This window comes from Choloepus didactylus, chromosome 1, assembly GCF_015220235.1.
Source record: "Choloepus didactylus isolate mChoDid1 chromosome 1, mChoDid1.pri, whole genome shotgun sequence".
Taxonomy (NCBI): domain Eukaryota; kingdom Metazoa; phylum Chordata; class Mammalia; order Pilosa; family Megalonychidae; genus Choloepus; species Choloepus didactylus.
In genome coordinates this window covers 87095772-87109769 of record NC_051307.1, presented here as the reverse complement: position 1 = coordinate 87109769, position 13998 = coordinate 87095772, and the positions used below count along the sequence as shown (strand labels likewise).

At 35.8% G+C, this 13998-nt stretch overlaps 1 protein-coding gene across 1 annotated transcript in view; it reads right to left on the bottom strand.

Moving 5' to 3' along the window:
* Nucleotides 1-13998, bottom strand: part of GTF2E1 (general transcription factor IIE subunit 1) — a 41434-nt gene that overhangs the window by 22745 nt on the left and 4691 nt on the right. The gene's annotated exons all lie outside the window — the stretch shown is intronic.

Genomic DNA, 13998 nt, shown 5'->3' with positions numbered 1-13998 from the left:
GGATAAGCATCCTTTCTTGCTGACCCAACTTACCTGAGGGATTAAAAGGGATCACATTAGTATTTAGAAAAGTATCTGACACACAGAAAATACTCAAATATTTAGCTTTAAAAGGCCCCACATATGACTGATAAAATAATCCCATTCCCAACCCCCTTCCCTGGTTGAAGGATAAACAAACCAGGCATCTCTGTCTCAACATTTAAATGAGATCCTACTGATATATTTCAAGTAGAATAAGTTTCTTCACTTACCCTCACACATAAACAGTCATTCCCATGTAAATTTTCTGTTCATATACCCTGTCTAAAACACTCTTAATCCATTTTCCTGCTGTCCAAACATACATAATCTTCTATGTCTATCCCAAACAAGTAAAAAAGAAAGAGAAAAGCAGCTCCTCACAGCTAGGAGGTGGCCCATCACTCACAATAGGCTAGGCTGTGGTGTCTTTCTATAAAACATAATCTCACAGATTACCAACATCAGATAAGGTCCTCCATAACCATTATGGAAGCGAGGCAAAACCAAGCCACTCTGCAATCATGGCTGAGCATAGAAACAAAACAATGCCTCTGTACAAACCACACACACACACATACAAAAAAAAAAAATCTCAGCTAACACAAGTGGCTGCTGCTTCTTTTCCAATTATAATTTTTAGCCTTGTCCTATTTCTCTTACCTCCTAGATAAGATGTATTGAGATACCCAGACATAGAATTATTCCTCCTTCTTGATAGCACCAAATCCAGAGCAAACCCCTACCATGTCCCTGAATCCTCCCCATAATTACCTAACACAAGCCCAAAGTCTCTATACAGCACCTTTTTACTGAGATACACCATGGATCCCCATGATACATAGCTTCTATTGCTGCAGAAAGCAAAATACACCCAACTTTGACTACAGGTGTGTACCTGGCGGTCTTTGACTGATGGGCATCAACATAAAGATTCTGGCTCAACCAACTGAACAAGGACAATATCTACTACCCCCTCCCCCCAAAAAAAGAGAGAGAGAAAGACGAGGTTCTTTTTCCTTTGTGGGAAAAAATATATAAAGTTGCTTTAGATATTCTGGAACCAAGTTGCCCCATGAGCCATCCAAGTAGATATACAAGAAGCCAGCTTATACAACTGCTTAGAGCTTGAGAGAGGTTTAGATTAGAAATTTAGATACGAGAATCAATAGAACATAGGTGGTAACTGACACCATAGAGTAGTTAAGCATATCAAAGAGGTTAAGAAGAGTGAGAAGAATAGGCAGTCAAGGTATAAACCCAAGGGAATAAGAATCTTAAAGAGACAAAAATGGTAAAACAGGATGATAGGATGGTGTTTCAAGAAGGAAATATTTACTGTTAATTTTTCAAGGTCAGCAGGAATTGAAATCTAGCTTTTATATTTAGTAATAAAGGGTAATTAGAGCCCTTGACAAGAAAGTGCGCTATCTTAACTGGTGTGCTACCTTAGATTATTCTCTAACTGTTCAGGCTGCATAAGCCTCTTCCCAATAGAAATACAAAGGATATAATCCAAGTGGGAGAATAACCTATATAAAGCAAGGTCTAATACACCTTTCAAATACAGGCTGAATTTTAAAAACACACTGATATGGGACTTATGTCGACTGCTGAGAGATGGGCATTTACGTCAATGAGAACTAGAGAACACTTTAGAGACGGGTTATTTTTTTTAAAGAAGGAATCTTATTCTTCCGGTGAAAAAGTACTTAACATATAAACATAAAAGCAAGTGCTCTGGATGAAGCACAGAAAGACAACTAAGACAAAGGGCAGCACTATAATCTTCACAGTAAATGTCTTCAAAGCATAATAGACCTTCTCAATGCCTCGTACCAGGTACATTTTGCTGTAGCCTTTTCACCTTACATTTCCTCTGACCAAGATGCTTTTCCTCCAGCTAGTCAGTTCTTTGCTCAAGTCACCTCATGAGGCCTTCCCTAGCCAATATGCAACACTATTTCCATCCCAATATTCCTATCCTAACAATGGAAGCTCCCTGGTCAGGGAAGTGGCCTCCTTGGGAAGGTGGAGCCTCTGGAGCCCTGTGGTTAATATCAACTTGTTCTTTTCTTGGCTTGGACCTGCCAAGCCAGTTGTCTATTAAACTATTAAAAGGGATAAGGATAGAAATCTCTAGAGGTCATCCAGATTTATCTCTCCTCAACTTTCTCTCTTTCCATATAAAAATGGGGCTAATGTGTGCTCTCTCAAATTATGTTCAGTGGTCAGATACATCAAGGAAATGATTTATATTGTGTTCCCTTCTTGGGGATTCATAACTCATCACCTTATCACCATATTAAAGACTAAGAAGCCTTACTCTGCTGTATCATTTCCCAATCATTTGGCCACAGAACTCTGCATCCATTTCATAGCTACTACATCCCACAGAACTGGAATTCTACGTAGCTTGAATTTCACGAGCAAATAATATTTCCCAAACACTTTAGGGACCACAAGCTTGTTACCTTTTTATTTTATCAAAAGTATTTTATACTATTTTATAAAAAAGAGTGAGGGAGACAGAGATTAAAAACACACTGTTTAGTACCATCATTTCATAGGACAATCTCAAAATGACAGTCCTTTCACTTGAATATATTTAGTTTCATAAAAATAGAGGAAAAAAGAGAAAATAGTACACAGTCATACGGAACCTGAATTTGAGCCCGATCTAGGTAACTTTCCTAAGACCCAAGGCTTAATTTAGACTAAGATTTAACAGAGTTATTTATAGAAGGGCCAATTTTGCAGTACTGAAAAGGCTTTTATACTGCAGTCAAGAATTGTGAAGGGTTGAAATTTTACCGTACTTATAATCTAACAAGATAGCCTGCCACAGTTTAAAGGATGCTGGTAGAAGACACAACATTCTTGGGTCAGAAACAAAGGACTTTATGGCAATAGTATTAGTCAGTGTCAGCATTTGTACCAGTTCCCCGAGTCACAATTCCCATAGGGTGACATAAAGAGAGCAAGGTGATACTTGCACATGCAGTGGTTTATGTTACAGTAAAGAAACTTAAGAAAGTAGAGAGCTTAAGAAACCTGAATCATTTATAATGGGCATAATCATACCTGTCCTCTTTTCTTGGGAAGGGGTATGATACTACCTTTTGTTACTTGACAGTAACCAAATCTGCCCTTTGCTCTGCAGGAAGACACTATTTTATTATAATTGCCAGTAAGCAAACCTGCACTTTGCTCATAGGAGGGATAATACCTCTATCTTACAAGGCTGTTCCTTGAAAAGACAGTCTGGAAAAAAAGACAGTCAGTGCCTCTGCTTGAAAGACATACATCAATGTGAGACCCACGGAGAACTATCTCACAAATATTATCACCTCTGGCAAACATTACAAGAGAAAAAGCTAGCCAGGCATCTCGGAATCCTATGTTTATCACAAAAATACAAGCTGTAAACAAGAACCAGACTGTCAACAGTCACATGAAGAATTTATTTCTTTTCTTGCACTCTCCGGTTTTATGGAAAATGACTTAAGACTAGCTTTTGATACCAGCAGCATTTTTATAAATTTCACCAAGCATTATAAAAATGCAAATCAGCTTTTCCAAAATAGAGGGGCCGGGGGGGCCTCAGTACATACCACATACAAAGCACCATGCTACTGAACAGGTGGTAGTAAAATACATACAGGCACAGACCTATCATCAAAAATCTTGAAGTTTAGTAGAGACAAAAGGTATCTGGAAAAAAGAAACATGATTAGCGACCAGTGCAAAAGTAAAGTACTTAAGTGTCTTGGAGTTAAAAGAAGAAATGTGACTTCTAGCTGAGGGTACCAGGGAAAGCCTATGGAGAAACTATGTCTCTTGAGGTGGAATTTAGAAGATTAGCAGTTATTACAGAGATCAAGGAAAGAGGGAGGAGAACAACACATTCTAGATCATCAAAGGAGAAGGAGGTAGTTGAAAAACAACATTAAACAGCAATTTCAGTCTGGTAGGAATATAGTTAGCAAATGAATGGGTAAAAAAAACAAACAGAATTAAAATAGAATAAACTAGGATGGCCGTAACTGGGCCTTGAATGCCAAACTTCATATTGACTTTCTTCTTTAGTAAGAAGAAAACCACTGAAGGATTTTGGAAAGGAACATGAGGCATTACCAATTTTAATCTGCCTTAGGGGCTTGAGATGGTCTTCCAATAAGCTAATTCTTAACTGAGGGTTCACATAAAAATCACTGGTGAAATTTTTAATTAATAGCCAAACCCCACCTCCCGAGATACTGATTCAATAGTTCAGGAGTCGAGTTCACGAATGAATTTTAAAGTTCCACAAGGAATTCTAAGGCATACTCCAGGTGAAGAACTGCTGATAAGTAATCAATATGATAAATATCCCAACTCTTCTTGTAACTGGACCATTCTGCACTAAATATATACACAGAATATACTATTCAAGAATGAGAGAAGAAATTGGAATTGAAACTCAGAGTACTGCACCATTTTTCCCTTTGCATATTTAAGACCAAAAGACAAAAACTGGAAACAGTGAATCCAGCCAAGCTTCCACAACAAATCATATGAGAGAACATGGAAGCTAGTTCTAGAAATGTGGCAGCAAGGAGAAAATGAAGGCTACGAAGATTATTTAGGCAAATCTTGTCAACCGATGAGATTAGAAGGAAAAATAAGAGAAATTCAATGTCAACCTATTTGTCCTCAAAAGCACTGAGAAAGCTGCTTTTCAAATATTCTCATGTATTCACCATAGGCAAGCCAGTGCAATAGTACTATCCAACTCTGACACATGAGGGAATGAAACCTCAGGGAGGTTAAGATCACCAGGTTATAGCATGAGAAAAAAATTACTAAGCTTGGATTCAAACCCAAATCTGCTTGATTCAAAAGACTAAATCCAGTGTACCATCCAGAATTACACCTGTCTCCCAACCTCCTATTATTGTTGCCTACTACAATTTAGCAAACTTTTCCTATGTATAAACATATATATATTTTTAAATATAGAACAGAAGGAAAGAGGATTTGTAACAAAGAATTTATTTAACAATAAGTCCCTATCACATGCTTGGCATTTACTCAGCTGAGTTGAATATATCAGGTTTGCCAGAAGGATCAAAATCCAGTTGCAGCAATCTAACAGGCCCTTGAAGTAGAGAGAAAAAAAAAAGATCTTCTACAAATAGATATTTATAAACTATATTTTACGTTCATCTACCAAGTAGTATATGAATGTTCCAGTTCTAAGACTCAGGACTCATCTAACAAAGGTAAGTTATCACTCCAAAGTGAGGAGAAAAAAAATGGAGACCTAATTGTGGGTATGCAGATGATAAGGAGAGGTGAGAGGAGAGAAGAGTTCTATAGCATTTAATTTCAACTTTCTCTCAAAATAAGACATGCAAAAACAAAAATGAATCTGGGGGTTTGTGCCTCTGCAAGTGTTAGCAATCAGGCCAGATTCCCCAGCCCTGGCATTAATTGTAGCCCATGTGCTATGATTACAAAATGGAATTAAATGACATGCCAAGTTAAGGAGTTATTTTTTTCTCATTAAAAAAATGAATCTGGGGTGAATGAAGATGGGGAAAAAAGGAAAAAAAAAATCAGCAAAGTTCAACAAAATTCAAAACCTGGTATTTTTCCTTTGCTAAATACAGAAGCAGAAAATTAAAGTGTTACCTACTATGTTGGGCAAGGCCTTCCACTTAACTGCTTCAAATATGTTACTCATTTTAACAAACATGTTACTCGCTTGAATTATGTCAGTATCCAGTCAAGGGAACAATGAATAAATACAAATAAGATGAAGTAAAAAAAAAATGGGTTTCCTCCTCTTTTTGACAGGAAAATGCTTTGGAAATGTATTCTAATTGAGGGAAAGCACAGAGATACAAAATGCAACTATGGGCAGAGCACACACACACAAACTTCAAAATAAGCGCAACTATTTTGATATGGTACCAGGTGCTGTAGTGCTGAACTGTGAGTCATGCTGAAGCCCATGTTATCAAGGCTGGTCAAAGAAAGAGAGGATCAAATGTCTGCTGCTGCAAACTCCTCACCCAGTACAGTGGGGGTTTGATGTCCCAAGGACTTCTGACATTCTGCCTTCCTAATTCTAGCCATCATCTTCTGAGCTGCCTTCACAGAACTCATATTCTAGTGGGGAGCAGTAAAGAAAAAACTACTATAAGAATGTTTCTGTACACAAGCAATGAACAATTGGAAGAAGAAATCAAGAAAGAAATTCCATTCACCATAGTAACTAAAAGAATCTAGGAATAAATCTAGCCAAGGATGTAAAAGACATATAAACAAATCTACAAAACATTGCTAAAAGAAATCAAAGAGGACCTTAATAATGGAAGGGCATTCATGGTCACGGACTGGAAGACTAAACAAACATCATTAAGATGTCAATCCTACCCAAAGCAATTTATACATTCAATGAAATCACAATCAAAATTCCAACAACCTTCTTTGCAGAAGCGAAAAAGCCAATCCTCAAATTTATATGGAAGGGTAAGGAGCCCCAAATAGCTAAAGCCATCTTGAGAAAGAATAATGAAGTCAGAGGACTCATACTTCCCAATCTTAAAACTTATTACAAAGCCACAGTAATCAAAACTGCATAGGACTAGCACAAGGGTAGACATATAGACCAATGGAATAGAATTGAGAACTCAGAAATCAACCCTCACATTTATGGCCAACTGATTTTTGAGAAGGTGGGAAAGACTACTCAATTGGGAAAGAATAGTCTCTTCAACAAATGTTTCTGGGAAAACTGGATCTCCATTTGGAAAAAAAAAAAAAAAAATGAAGGCCCCTACCTCACACCATATACAAAAATCAACTCAAAATGGATCAAACACCTAAACATAAGAGCTAGAACTACCAAACTCCTAGAAGGAAACAAAAGGAAGCATCTTTAGGCAATGGTTTCTTAGACTTTACACCCAAAGCACAAGCAACAAAAGAAAAACTAGATAAATGAGACCTCATCAAAATTAAAAACTTTTGTTCCTCAAAGGACTTTACAACAAGCTACAAAATGGGAGAAAATATTTGGAAACCACATATCCAATAAAGGCACTTTTCTGAGTGAAGGGAAAAGCCTTTGGAGGGTTAAGAAGAATAAAGTGACATAATGTGTTTTAGAAGGATCCCTGGTTGTTATCACTTGCTATATACATGGGCAGCAACAATGAAAGCAAGGTGGTATGTCCTTAGTAAGCATATTTGGACACTGTTCTTCCTCTCACTAAATTTTTTTTTGGACTATGTATATCTGGGGAAAGGATGTGAATTGGGAAGGTTTGGAAAATAAGACTGCCTAAAAATTGTAAACAGTATTCTCCATTATGCCACAGTGCGTCTCTAAAAGATGGCATCATTAAACAGTGCATATTTTCCATATGAACACTACTATATCCAGGGGTTTGAATTCCTAACCAAGGCTTCCAAATTAATCAGAGGTACCTAAAATCATCATCTAAAAGAAGTGATGAAACAACCCCAAGCTCCTTTATACTTTTAAAACGTAAACTACCCTCCAAATCAAAGGGTGGTATGATGTTCGAGTTGAGAGAAACCATATACTGTATGGAACGGACTGAACTTATTTTGTACATGCTAAAAAAAAAAGCCTAGTGTAATCATAGGATTTGTCCAAGGTAATATTACAAACATTGCCCAAGACTAGAAGCCATGGCTCTGGAATTCTAATATACTGTCATTTTACTGTATTTTAGCAAAGCCTAAAACAAGCAAACAAAAAACCAAACTTCTAAAAATACATGTCCACTGAAAACACTGATTATGCAAAAGGCCCCAATGTAATACAGTAGTAGGGTATGTTACAAAGAACCATTACAATTCTATTACAAGTTGACCAAGCACCAATAATCATAGCTCTTCTAACAACAAAATGTTTAATTAAGAATCAGTTTGCCTTCTTAGATTTACCCGTTGGGGGTGGGAGACATTGGGGATGCAAAGTAAAAGGGCTAGAAGAATAACAACCAAACTTAATAGTTGTTAAAGCTGAGAAAGGTGGTGACAGTGGGGACTGAGTTGAGTCGGGGAGCCATATGGAGGGAAAACTACGTTTGCCCATCTTCTTCTACATATTTCTCTACTATGAGTCTTTAAAAAGTTTACATTGATATATTACTCAAATGTTCTTAGAAGAAAGAAAACATGTTATTCTGAATTCTCCAAAACATTCAATTCCCTCTTAATCTATATGTAGATGTTATATAGATATTACTGGACTATTCTTTAAAAGTATTATCAAGTCTTTATTATAACTTTTATAACTGAAAATGTTAAGTCAAATGTTTAAAATATATACAAGACATTTTTTATTCTAATTTCCAAGCTTTATTTTCATAAAGCAAATTTCTTCAGTTCAACTGGGCAAGGGGAAAGGTATAGGAAATAAGAATTGCTATTATAAATACAAAATAGTAACACATGACAGAAACAATTATACATTTCATGTAATTACTTTACCTATAATAAAACAGAAGTTGAAAACCCATCTTTTAAAATTCACTGCAGAACACATAAAGCTGCAAATTACTCATTTATATGCAAAGAAAAAAACACAACAGAAGCAGGTTTGATATATTTTGGAATTTAGTAGATCCCAAATGTACTGATGAAGTACACAATACAACCACTCCCACTCCAAATTCAACTTAATGAAATTGGCTTCTGCCCTACACTTATCCAGATTTGTTCTAATCATGCATTATTCCTAAATTCTGGAACTCATTATAATGGTTGAAAAATGTACTATGCCTGGGACGGGAAATAACAAATGGAAGTATGGTTCTTGGATGAATACTAAAGCTTGCAGTAAATTCTCTAAATTGATCTTAACATGCAGATGGCTGGAAAATGCCTAAGGCTTTGATATGATCACTTAAAAGAAAATAATCAATAGAATATTGTATGCTAGCATCAGAACTATAAAGCAACTACTCACAAATAAGTTAGCACCTGTATAATCAGCAAAATACAAAAAAACATAAAATACAAAAGATTATTTAAAGCTCTCAAATCCTTAAAATCAAAAGCAGCTGAAATTTTTTTTTTTTGAAATCGGATCTAAAGGCTTTGGCATGGTGGGGAGAAGATGGAACAAGGAAGATGCTTGCTCATTCTGGTCTTTCCACAACTTGTTTGAATTTTTTTTTTTTTTAACTTATTCTAATAACCCCCCTCCCCCATCCCCACCCTCAATCCACACCTTCTAGCTTTCAGTTATTATTGAAGCCATTCGGGGTAAGATTTCAAAGAAGATTGAAGGCTCAGAAACTAAACAAAATAATCCTGGTAAGTGTTCTTTTTTGTTTTTAGCATTTCGGTAATTGAACACACTGCTTATAAGGCATCTCCTGTCCTAAGTAATAAGAGATGAAGACAGGAAAATGCAGCCAGCCCTATGAAGGCAAACATTATTAACAAGTCTTTAGACAGCTCACAAATATGGGATCCTCATATTTTTAAAATGTCAGGTTAAGGACATTTTTCCGTCTAAACCAAAAAGCTTTACCTGCAATCAGAGGGAAGAAGGAATTCATATGATTTAACCTCAAATTCACATATTGGTACCCCAAGTATAGTCTACTTGAATATTCACAGTGACTTGGAACTCCCATTGTTGGCTATTCCTCAGAGTTATTTATTAGGGACTTATTTTATCAAATAACTTATTTTAGAGTTAATTATTAAAGACTTTACCCTATCCTAAAATCTACCTGTATCTGAATCTTTTCCATGGTGCCACACAAAACAAGCTGAATCTCCATGACAGCTATTATATTCTTCCCTAATATCCAATATAAAACATTCTAGCAACCGATATATCCCTAGATTTGAGCTTGTTACTTTGTAAGATCCTCAACCCAGGAGTATAACAACACACATAATTTGATGAGTTGGACTGGATAATCTCTAAATTTCTTTTTCTAAGATCTTATTAATTATACATTCTTACAAGGGTAATTTTTTTAATTTAAATTATCCCTTCAAAGTTTGCTTAAAGGGGGGTTACCAGGCCTCTAGGTGAATTCACTAATAGGACTCCTCCTAACTCAAACACCTAATAATTTTACTCCACCTATAACAAAACATAGTCCAATATATACCTTTATAAAGCCATAAAATTATATTCTTTGCCCCAATATTCTTTCTACAGAGAATTCTTCTAAAGGGAAAACAAAAAATAAAATAAAATAAAATAAAATGCTATATATACAATGGTATTTAAATTATCTATCTATATTAGCAAAAAGAAAACAAACAAAAAACAAGCAGATAAAATCAAAGTGTCCAAAATGAGTGGAAAGGAAGAAAGGGGAAAATTAGACCCTTTAAAACATGCTTTGAATACTATATAGCAACAGGAGAGTTTGGTACATTAAAGAATCAAGAGATTATATGTTCTAGACCATGATCATAACCATATTAAAATATGTATTTATGCATTCCAAGACTGGAAGTAACATGCAGAAGACTGTTGGGTTTGTGAATAATTTTTTTTCTCTTCCAAATTTTCTCTCACATTACAGTTGTATAATTTTTAAATTAAAAATAATGGAAAATAAAGCTATTTCCATATCATCTAACCTTATACCTAAAAAGAGAGTAAGACCCTTCTCCACTTTTTGGGAAGCATGTTGCCGAACGTAACTTAGAAATGCCATTAACTAAATTGTCTGTGGTTGAGAATGTTAAAATTGAAATATTAAGTCTATTTACATGGTCAAGAAAACTTTCTAAATCTAAAACATGCATTTGTAAGCCACAAGATGCCATTCTGCTGATTTGAGGGATTTCACATCAGGTTGTCTTTTATTTCGAGTCTACAGAACCCTCTCATTTCAGAAACTAAAACAGGTGGTTTGTCTGATTCAGTTTCTAAAACCAGGTAAAGGATTGGCTATTTCATTTTAAGGAAATGAAAGATCTACACGCACCAAGTATCAAAAATTAGAAGGAGTTCAACCCAGAAACATACTACAGGCAAATTCTGAAAGGAAAGTCTTTAGAGTAACTTGTAGTACTATAGTATTTTTCCTACAATCATTAGGAAAAAGAGAGATGGGTGGAGAAAAGCTTTAAACAGAAGTAGGAAGAATACTGGCTTACATGTGAATTAACACTAAAAACAATTCTGCTTGGCTAAGAGTTTCCTGAGGCATTTCAGGATGCTCCTCAGGAGCTTCTCTAGGAGTCACTACTCTTTGTCCAGTAGCAGAGAGCTTCCTATTCATTCAAAGTTCTAGAGTTAAGACTTTTTATCAGGGAGGCAGTAAAGTCTAGACGGCTTCAAATCTAATTCCTGAACACCCTCCTATTACTATTACACTCCAGTTCAATTTAAAAACTGTTGAGAAGGGAATGGAGCTGCAAGCCCATCAGATACTCCCATTAAGTGGTCCGAAATATGGTCAATCTCCAATAGCAACCAGAAGATTGGATAGCTGAGGGTACAGGACTGTATCTACTATATCTACTGATTAAAACAGAGTATAAATATTAAAGCAGAAAGAGATAGCTCCCTCCTCCCCACTACACACACCAAATGTTTATTTCCCATCTTCTTCATAACACGGTGGCAGAGGGTGCACACTGAGCAAAACTGGAAGGGAGCAGCAAGAAAAAAAAAAAGATTTATAAAGGCAACGTGCAGACCATGGGAGGGTGTCAGTTATTAACAAATAGTGAAAAAAAAAGAGACCAAAAAAAAAAAAAGAACTGACAAGCAGACTGGGACTTAGAATCACCTCATCAGCACATTCCCTCCTTAAAGGAAAATCCAAAAGAAAAGCCGAATTATAATCAAAGGGTGAGTATGTTCTCCAAAGGAGGGCTCCTAATCATTATGAATTTTCAATCATGACACCTCAGGCTTCACTGTAAAAACATAACTGCCAATTAAGTCAAATATTAGTGTTGGCTGATCAGGGCACCCTCCCCTGCGGTATATCAATGTTAAGTGACCTAATGTTGTTCTTCCACACCCCTTCTTTCTATCTTCAGGCTGACCATAGCCCTTATATTAAAAATAGTCTTTGTCAACAGTGGCTACAACACAATTGTTTCAGTTTTGGACTTCGTTCATAAAATATTTTTACTTCCCCTAGGCTATCTCAATTCCAATTCAAATAACGATGATGTATATCTGGGTACTTCCCCAGAATTTCAGGCCATCTCTTCCACAAGCCCACTGTTAATTGCAACTGGTTTCATTCAGAGAATAACCCTAGGTGATATCAAAAGAGCATCATGGATCAATCTCCTAAATACTGATATACAAGTAGTGGAATAACCTTCTTTTAGAAACTTTCATGAAATCAAATAAGAATCAAATGGTGAATAAATATAGAAGCACTTTAGATTACCCTGAGGTGCTGGATAACACCTTCCACTGCGGTCAAGAGTGATGAAGACTGGACCACTGTAACACCAACATCTGCAGAGAATCACAAAACCAAAACCCAGAGCTCCTTTAAGAAATCTGTTAAAGTGAATGGCAAAAATCACGAGACTTTTCTAGACTATTTTGAAAGAGCTCCAGATATATAGTACAGCCTCCCTCCATAGCTCACTCAAGCAATTTTATATCCAAGATGGTTAAGGTTTTCTTATAACCAAGATCTCTCCTCCTAGTTATGTCCCTTTCAAGGTAAACAGGTTCAGACAAATCAGAAATTTAACAAAGATATGCATTTTTAAAATGACTATTGATACAAAATGACTATTCTACAATGATGGGGGGGTCTAGCTCTTTTTGTCACTAATTTTAATTGATATTGGGTTATCACCTTTTTTTTAATGTAATTAGAAGTCTTTAAAAGGTACAATACATACATATGTATGTATATATTAAACATGCACACAAACCTGGGAAATTTTTTACAACAAAATGTTTCATGGAAGAAAGTTTAAATTTTTCTGATAAAGTTTTTAAAAAGGTAGATCTAAGAATTAAAAGTAACCTATACTCCTGAATTCAGCCAAAATAAAGAGACAATCTAACTTAACTGCATTGACCCTTACTATAGATTTTTACCTCTAGAAAATACAAAATTGACCCAGAGTAATTAGTAAATCTATACCTTCTTTTCCAGTTTACAAATAATGCCAAGACAAAGTAACTACACAACCCAGCACTTCAAAATTTCTCACATTAATGCTGGACATACTGTATTTTTTAGAAAATACATGCTTTGCCAAATTCTGTGTTGATAAGAAAAGTCCTTAAAAGATTTTAAATGAGGCAAATTATATATCTTTTGTTAATAATTCCCTTCTATTAATGCCTGGCTCATTCTTAGAGATAATAAACATCTATCTACTTGTTAACTTGGAAAGGGTTACCTTCTTCATCCAGTTAACTTTTATTTTACTTGTTGTTTTTTTGGCATTGGCATAAGAATATTGTTCTTCATAATATCAAAGTAGTGGAAATAACTTAAATTTTCATCAACAGGGATCTAATTACAATCTGGCTAACTCATACCATAATTTGGGTCTCAGTGGTTACTTAAGTTCTTCCAGAGGCCTTCCCCAAATCTTAGAGTCCAGATTAGATGCCCTAGTTGTGTACTCCTGATAGCGCTTTGTACTGTCACTAACAAAACATTTATTAGTTTTATACCTGTATTATACCTGTCTGGCAGTGACTGGCACGAGTAGGTACTTAACTATTTGTTGAAAGGAAAGCAAAGGTAAAGTTGTCAGAATAGCATGAAAGTAGTAGAGAAGTTAACCCTTGAGATTAGGCTGCAGATGTTACTGAGGAACAGGGTCAGAGAAGGGGGGCCACAGGTGAGACAACAGTCCATAGATGAGTACACTCCCTTGTAAAGGAGAAAGCCTATGCAAAAGCTTCTCAAAGTAGCATGACAGCTAAACAGGACAGTAAGACTAAGAATGACTATATGCTGACTCACACTGAGC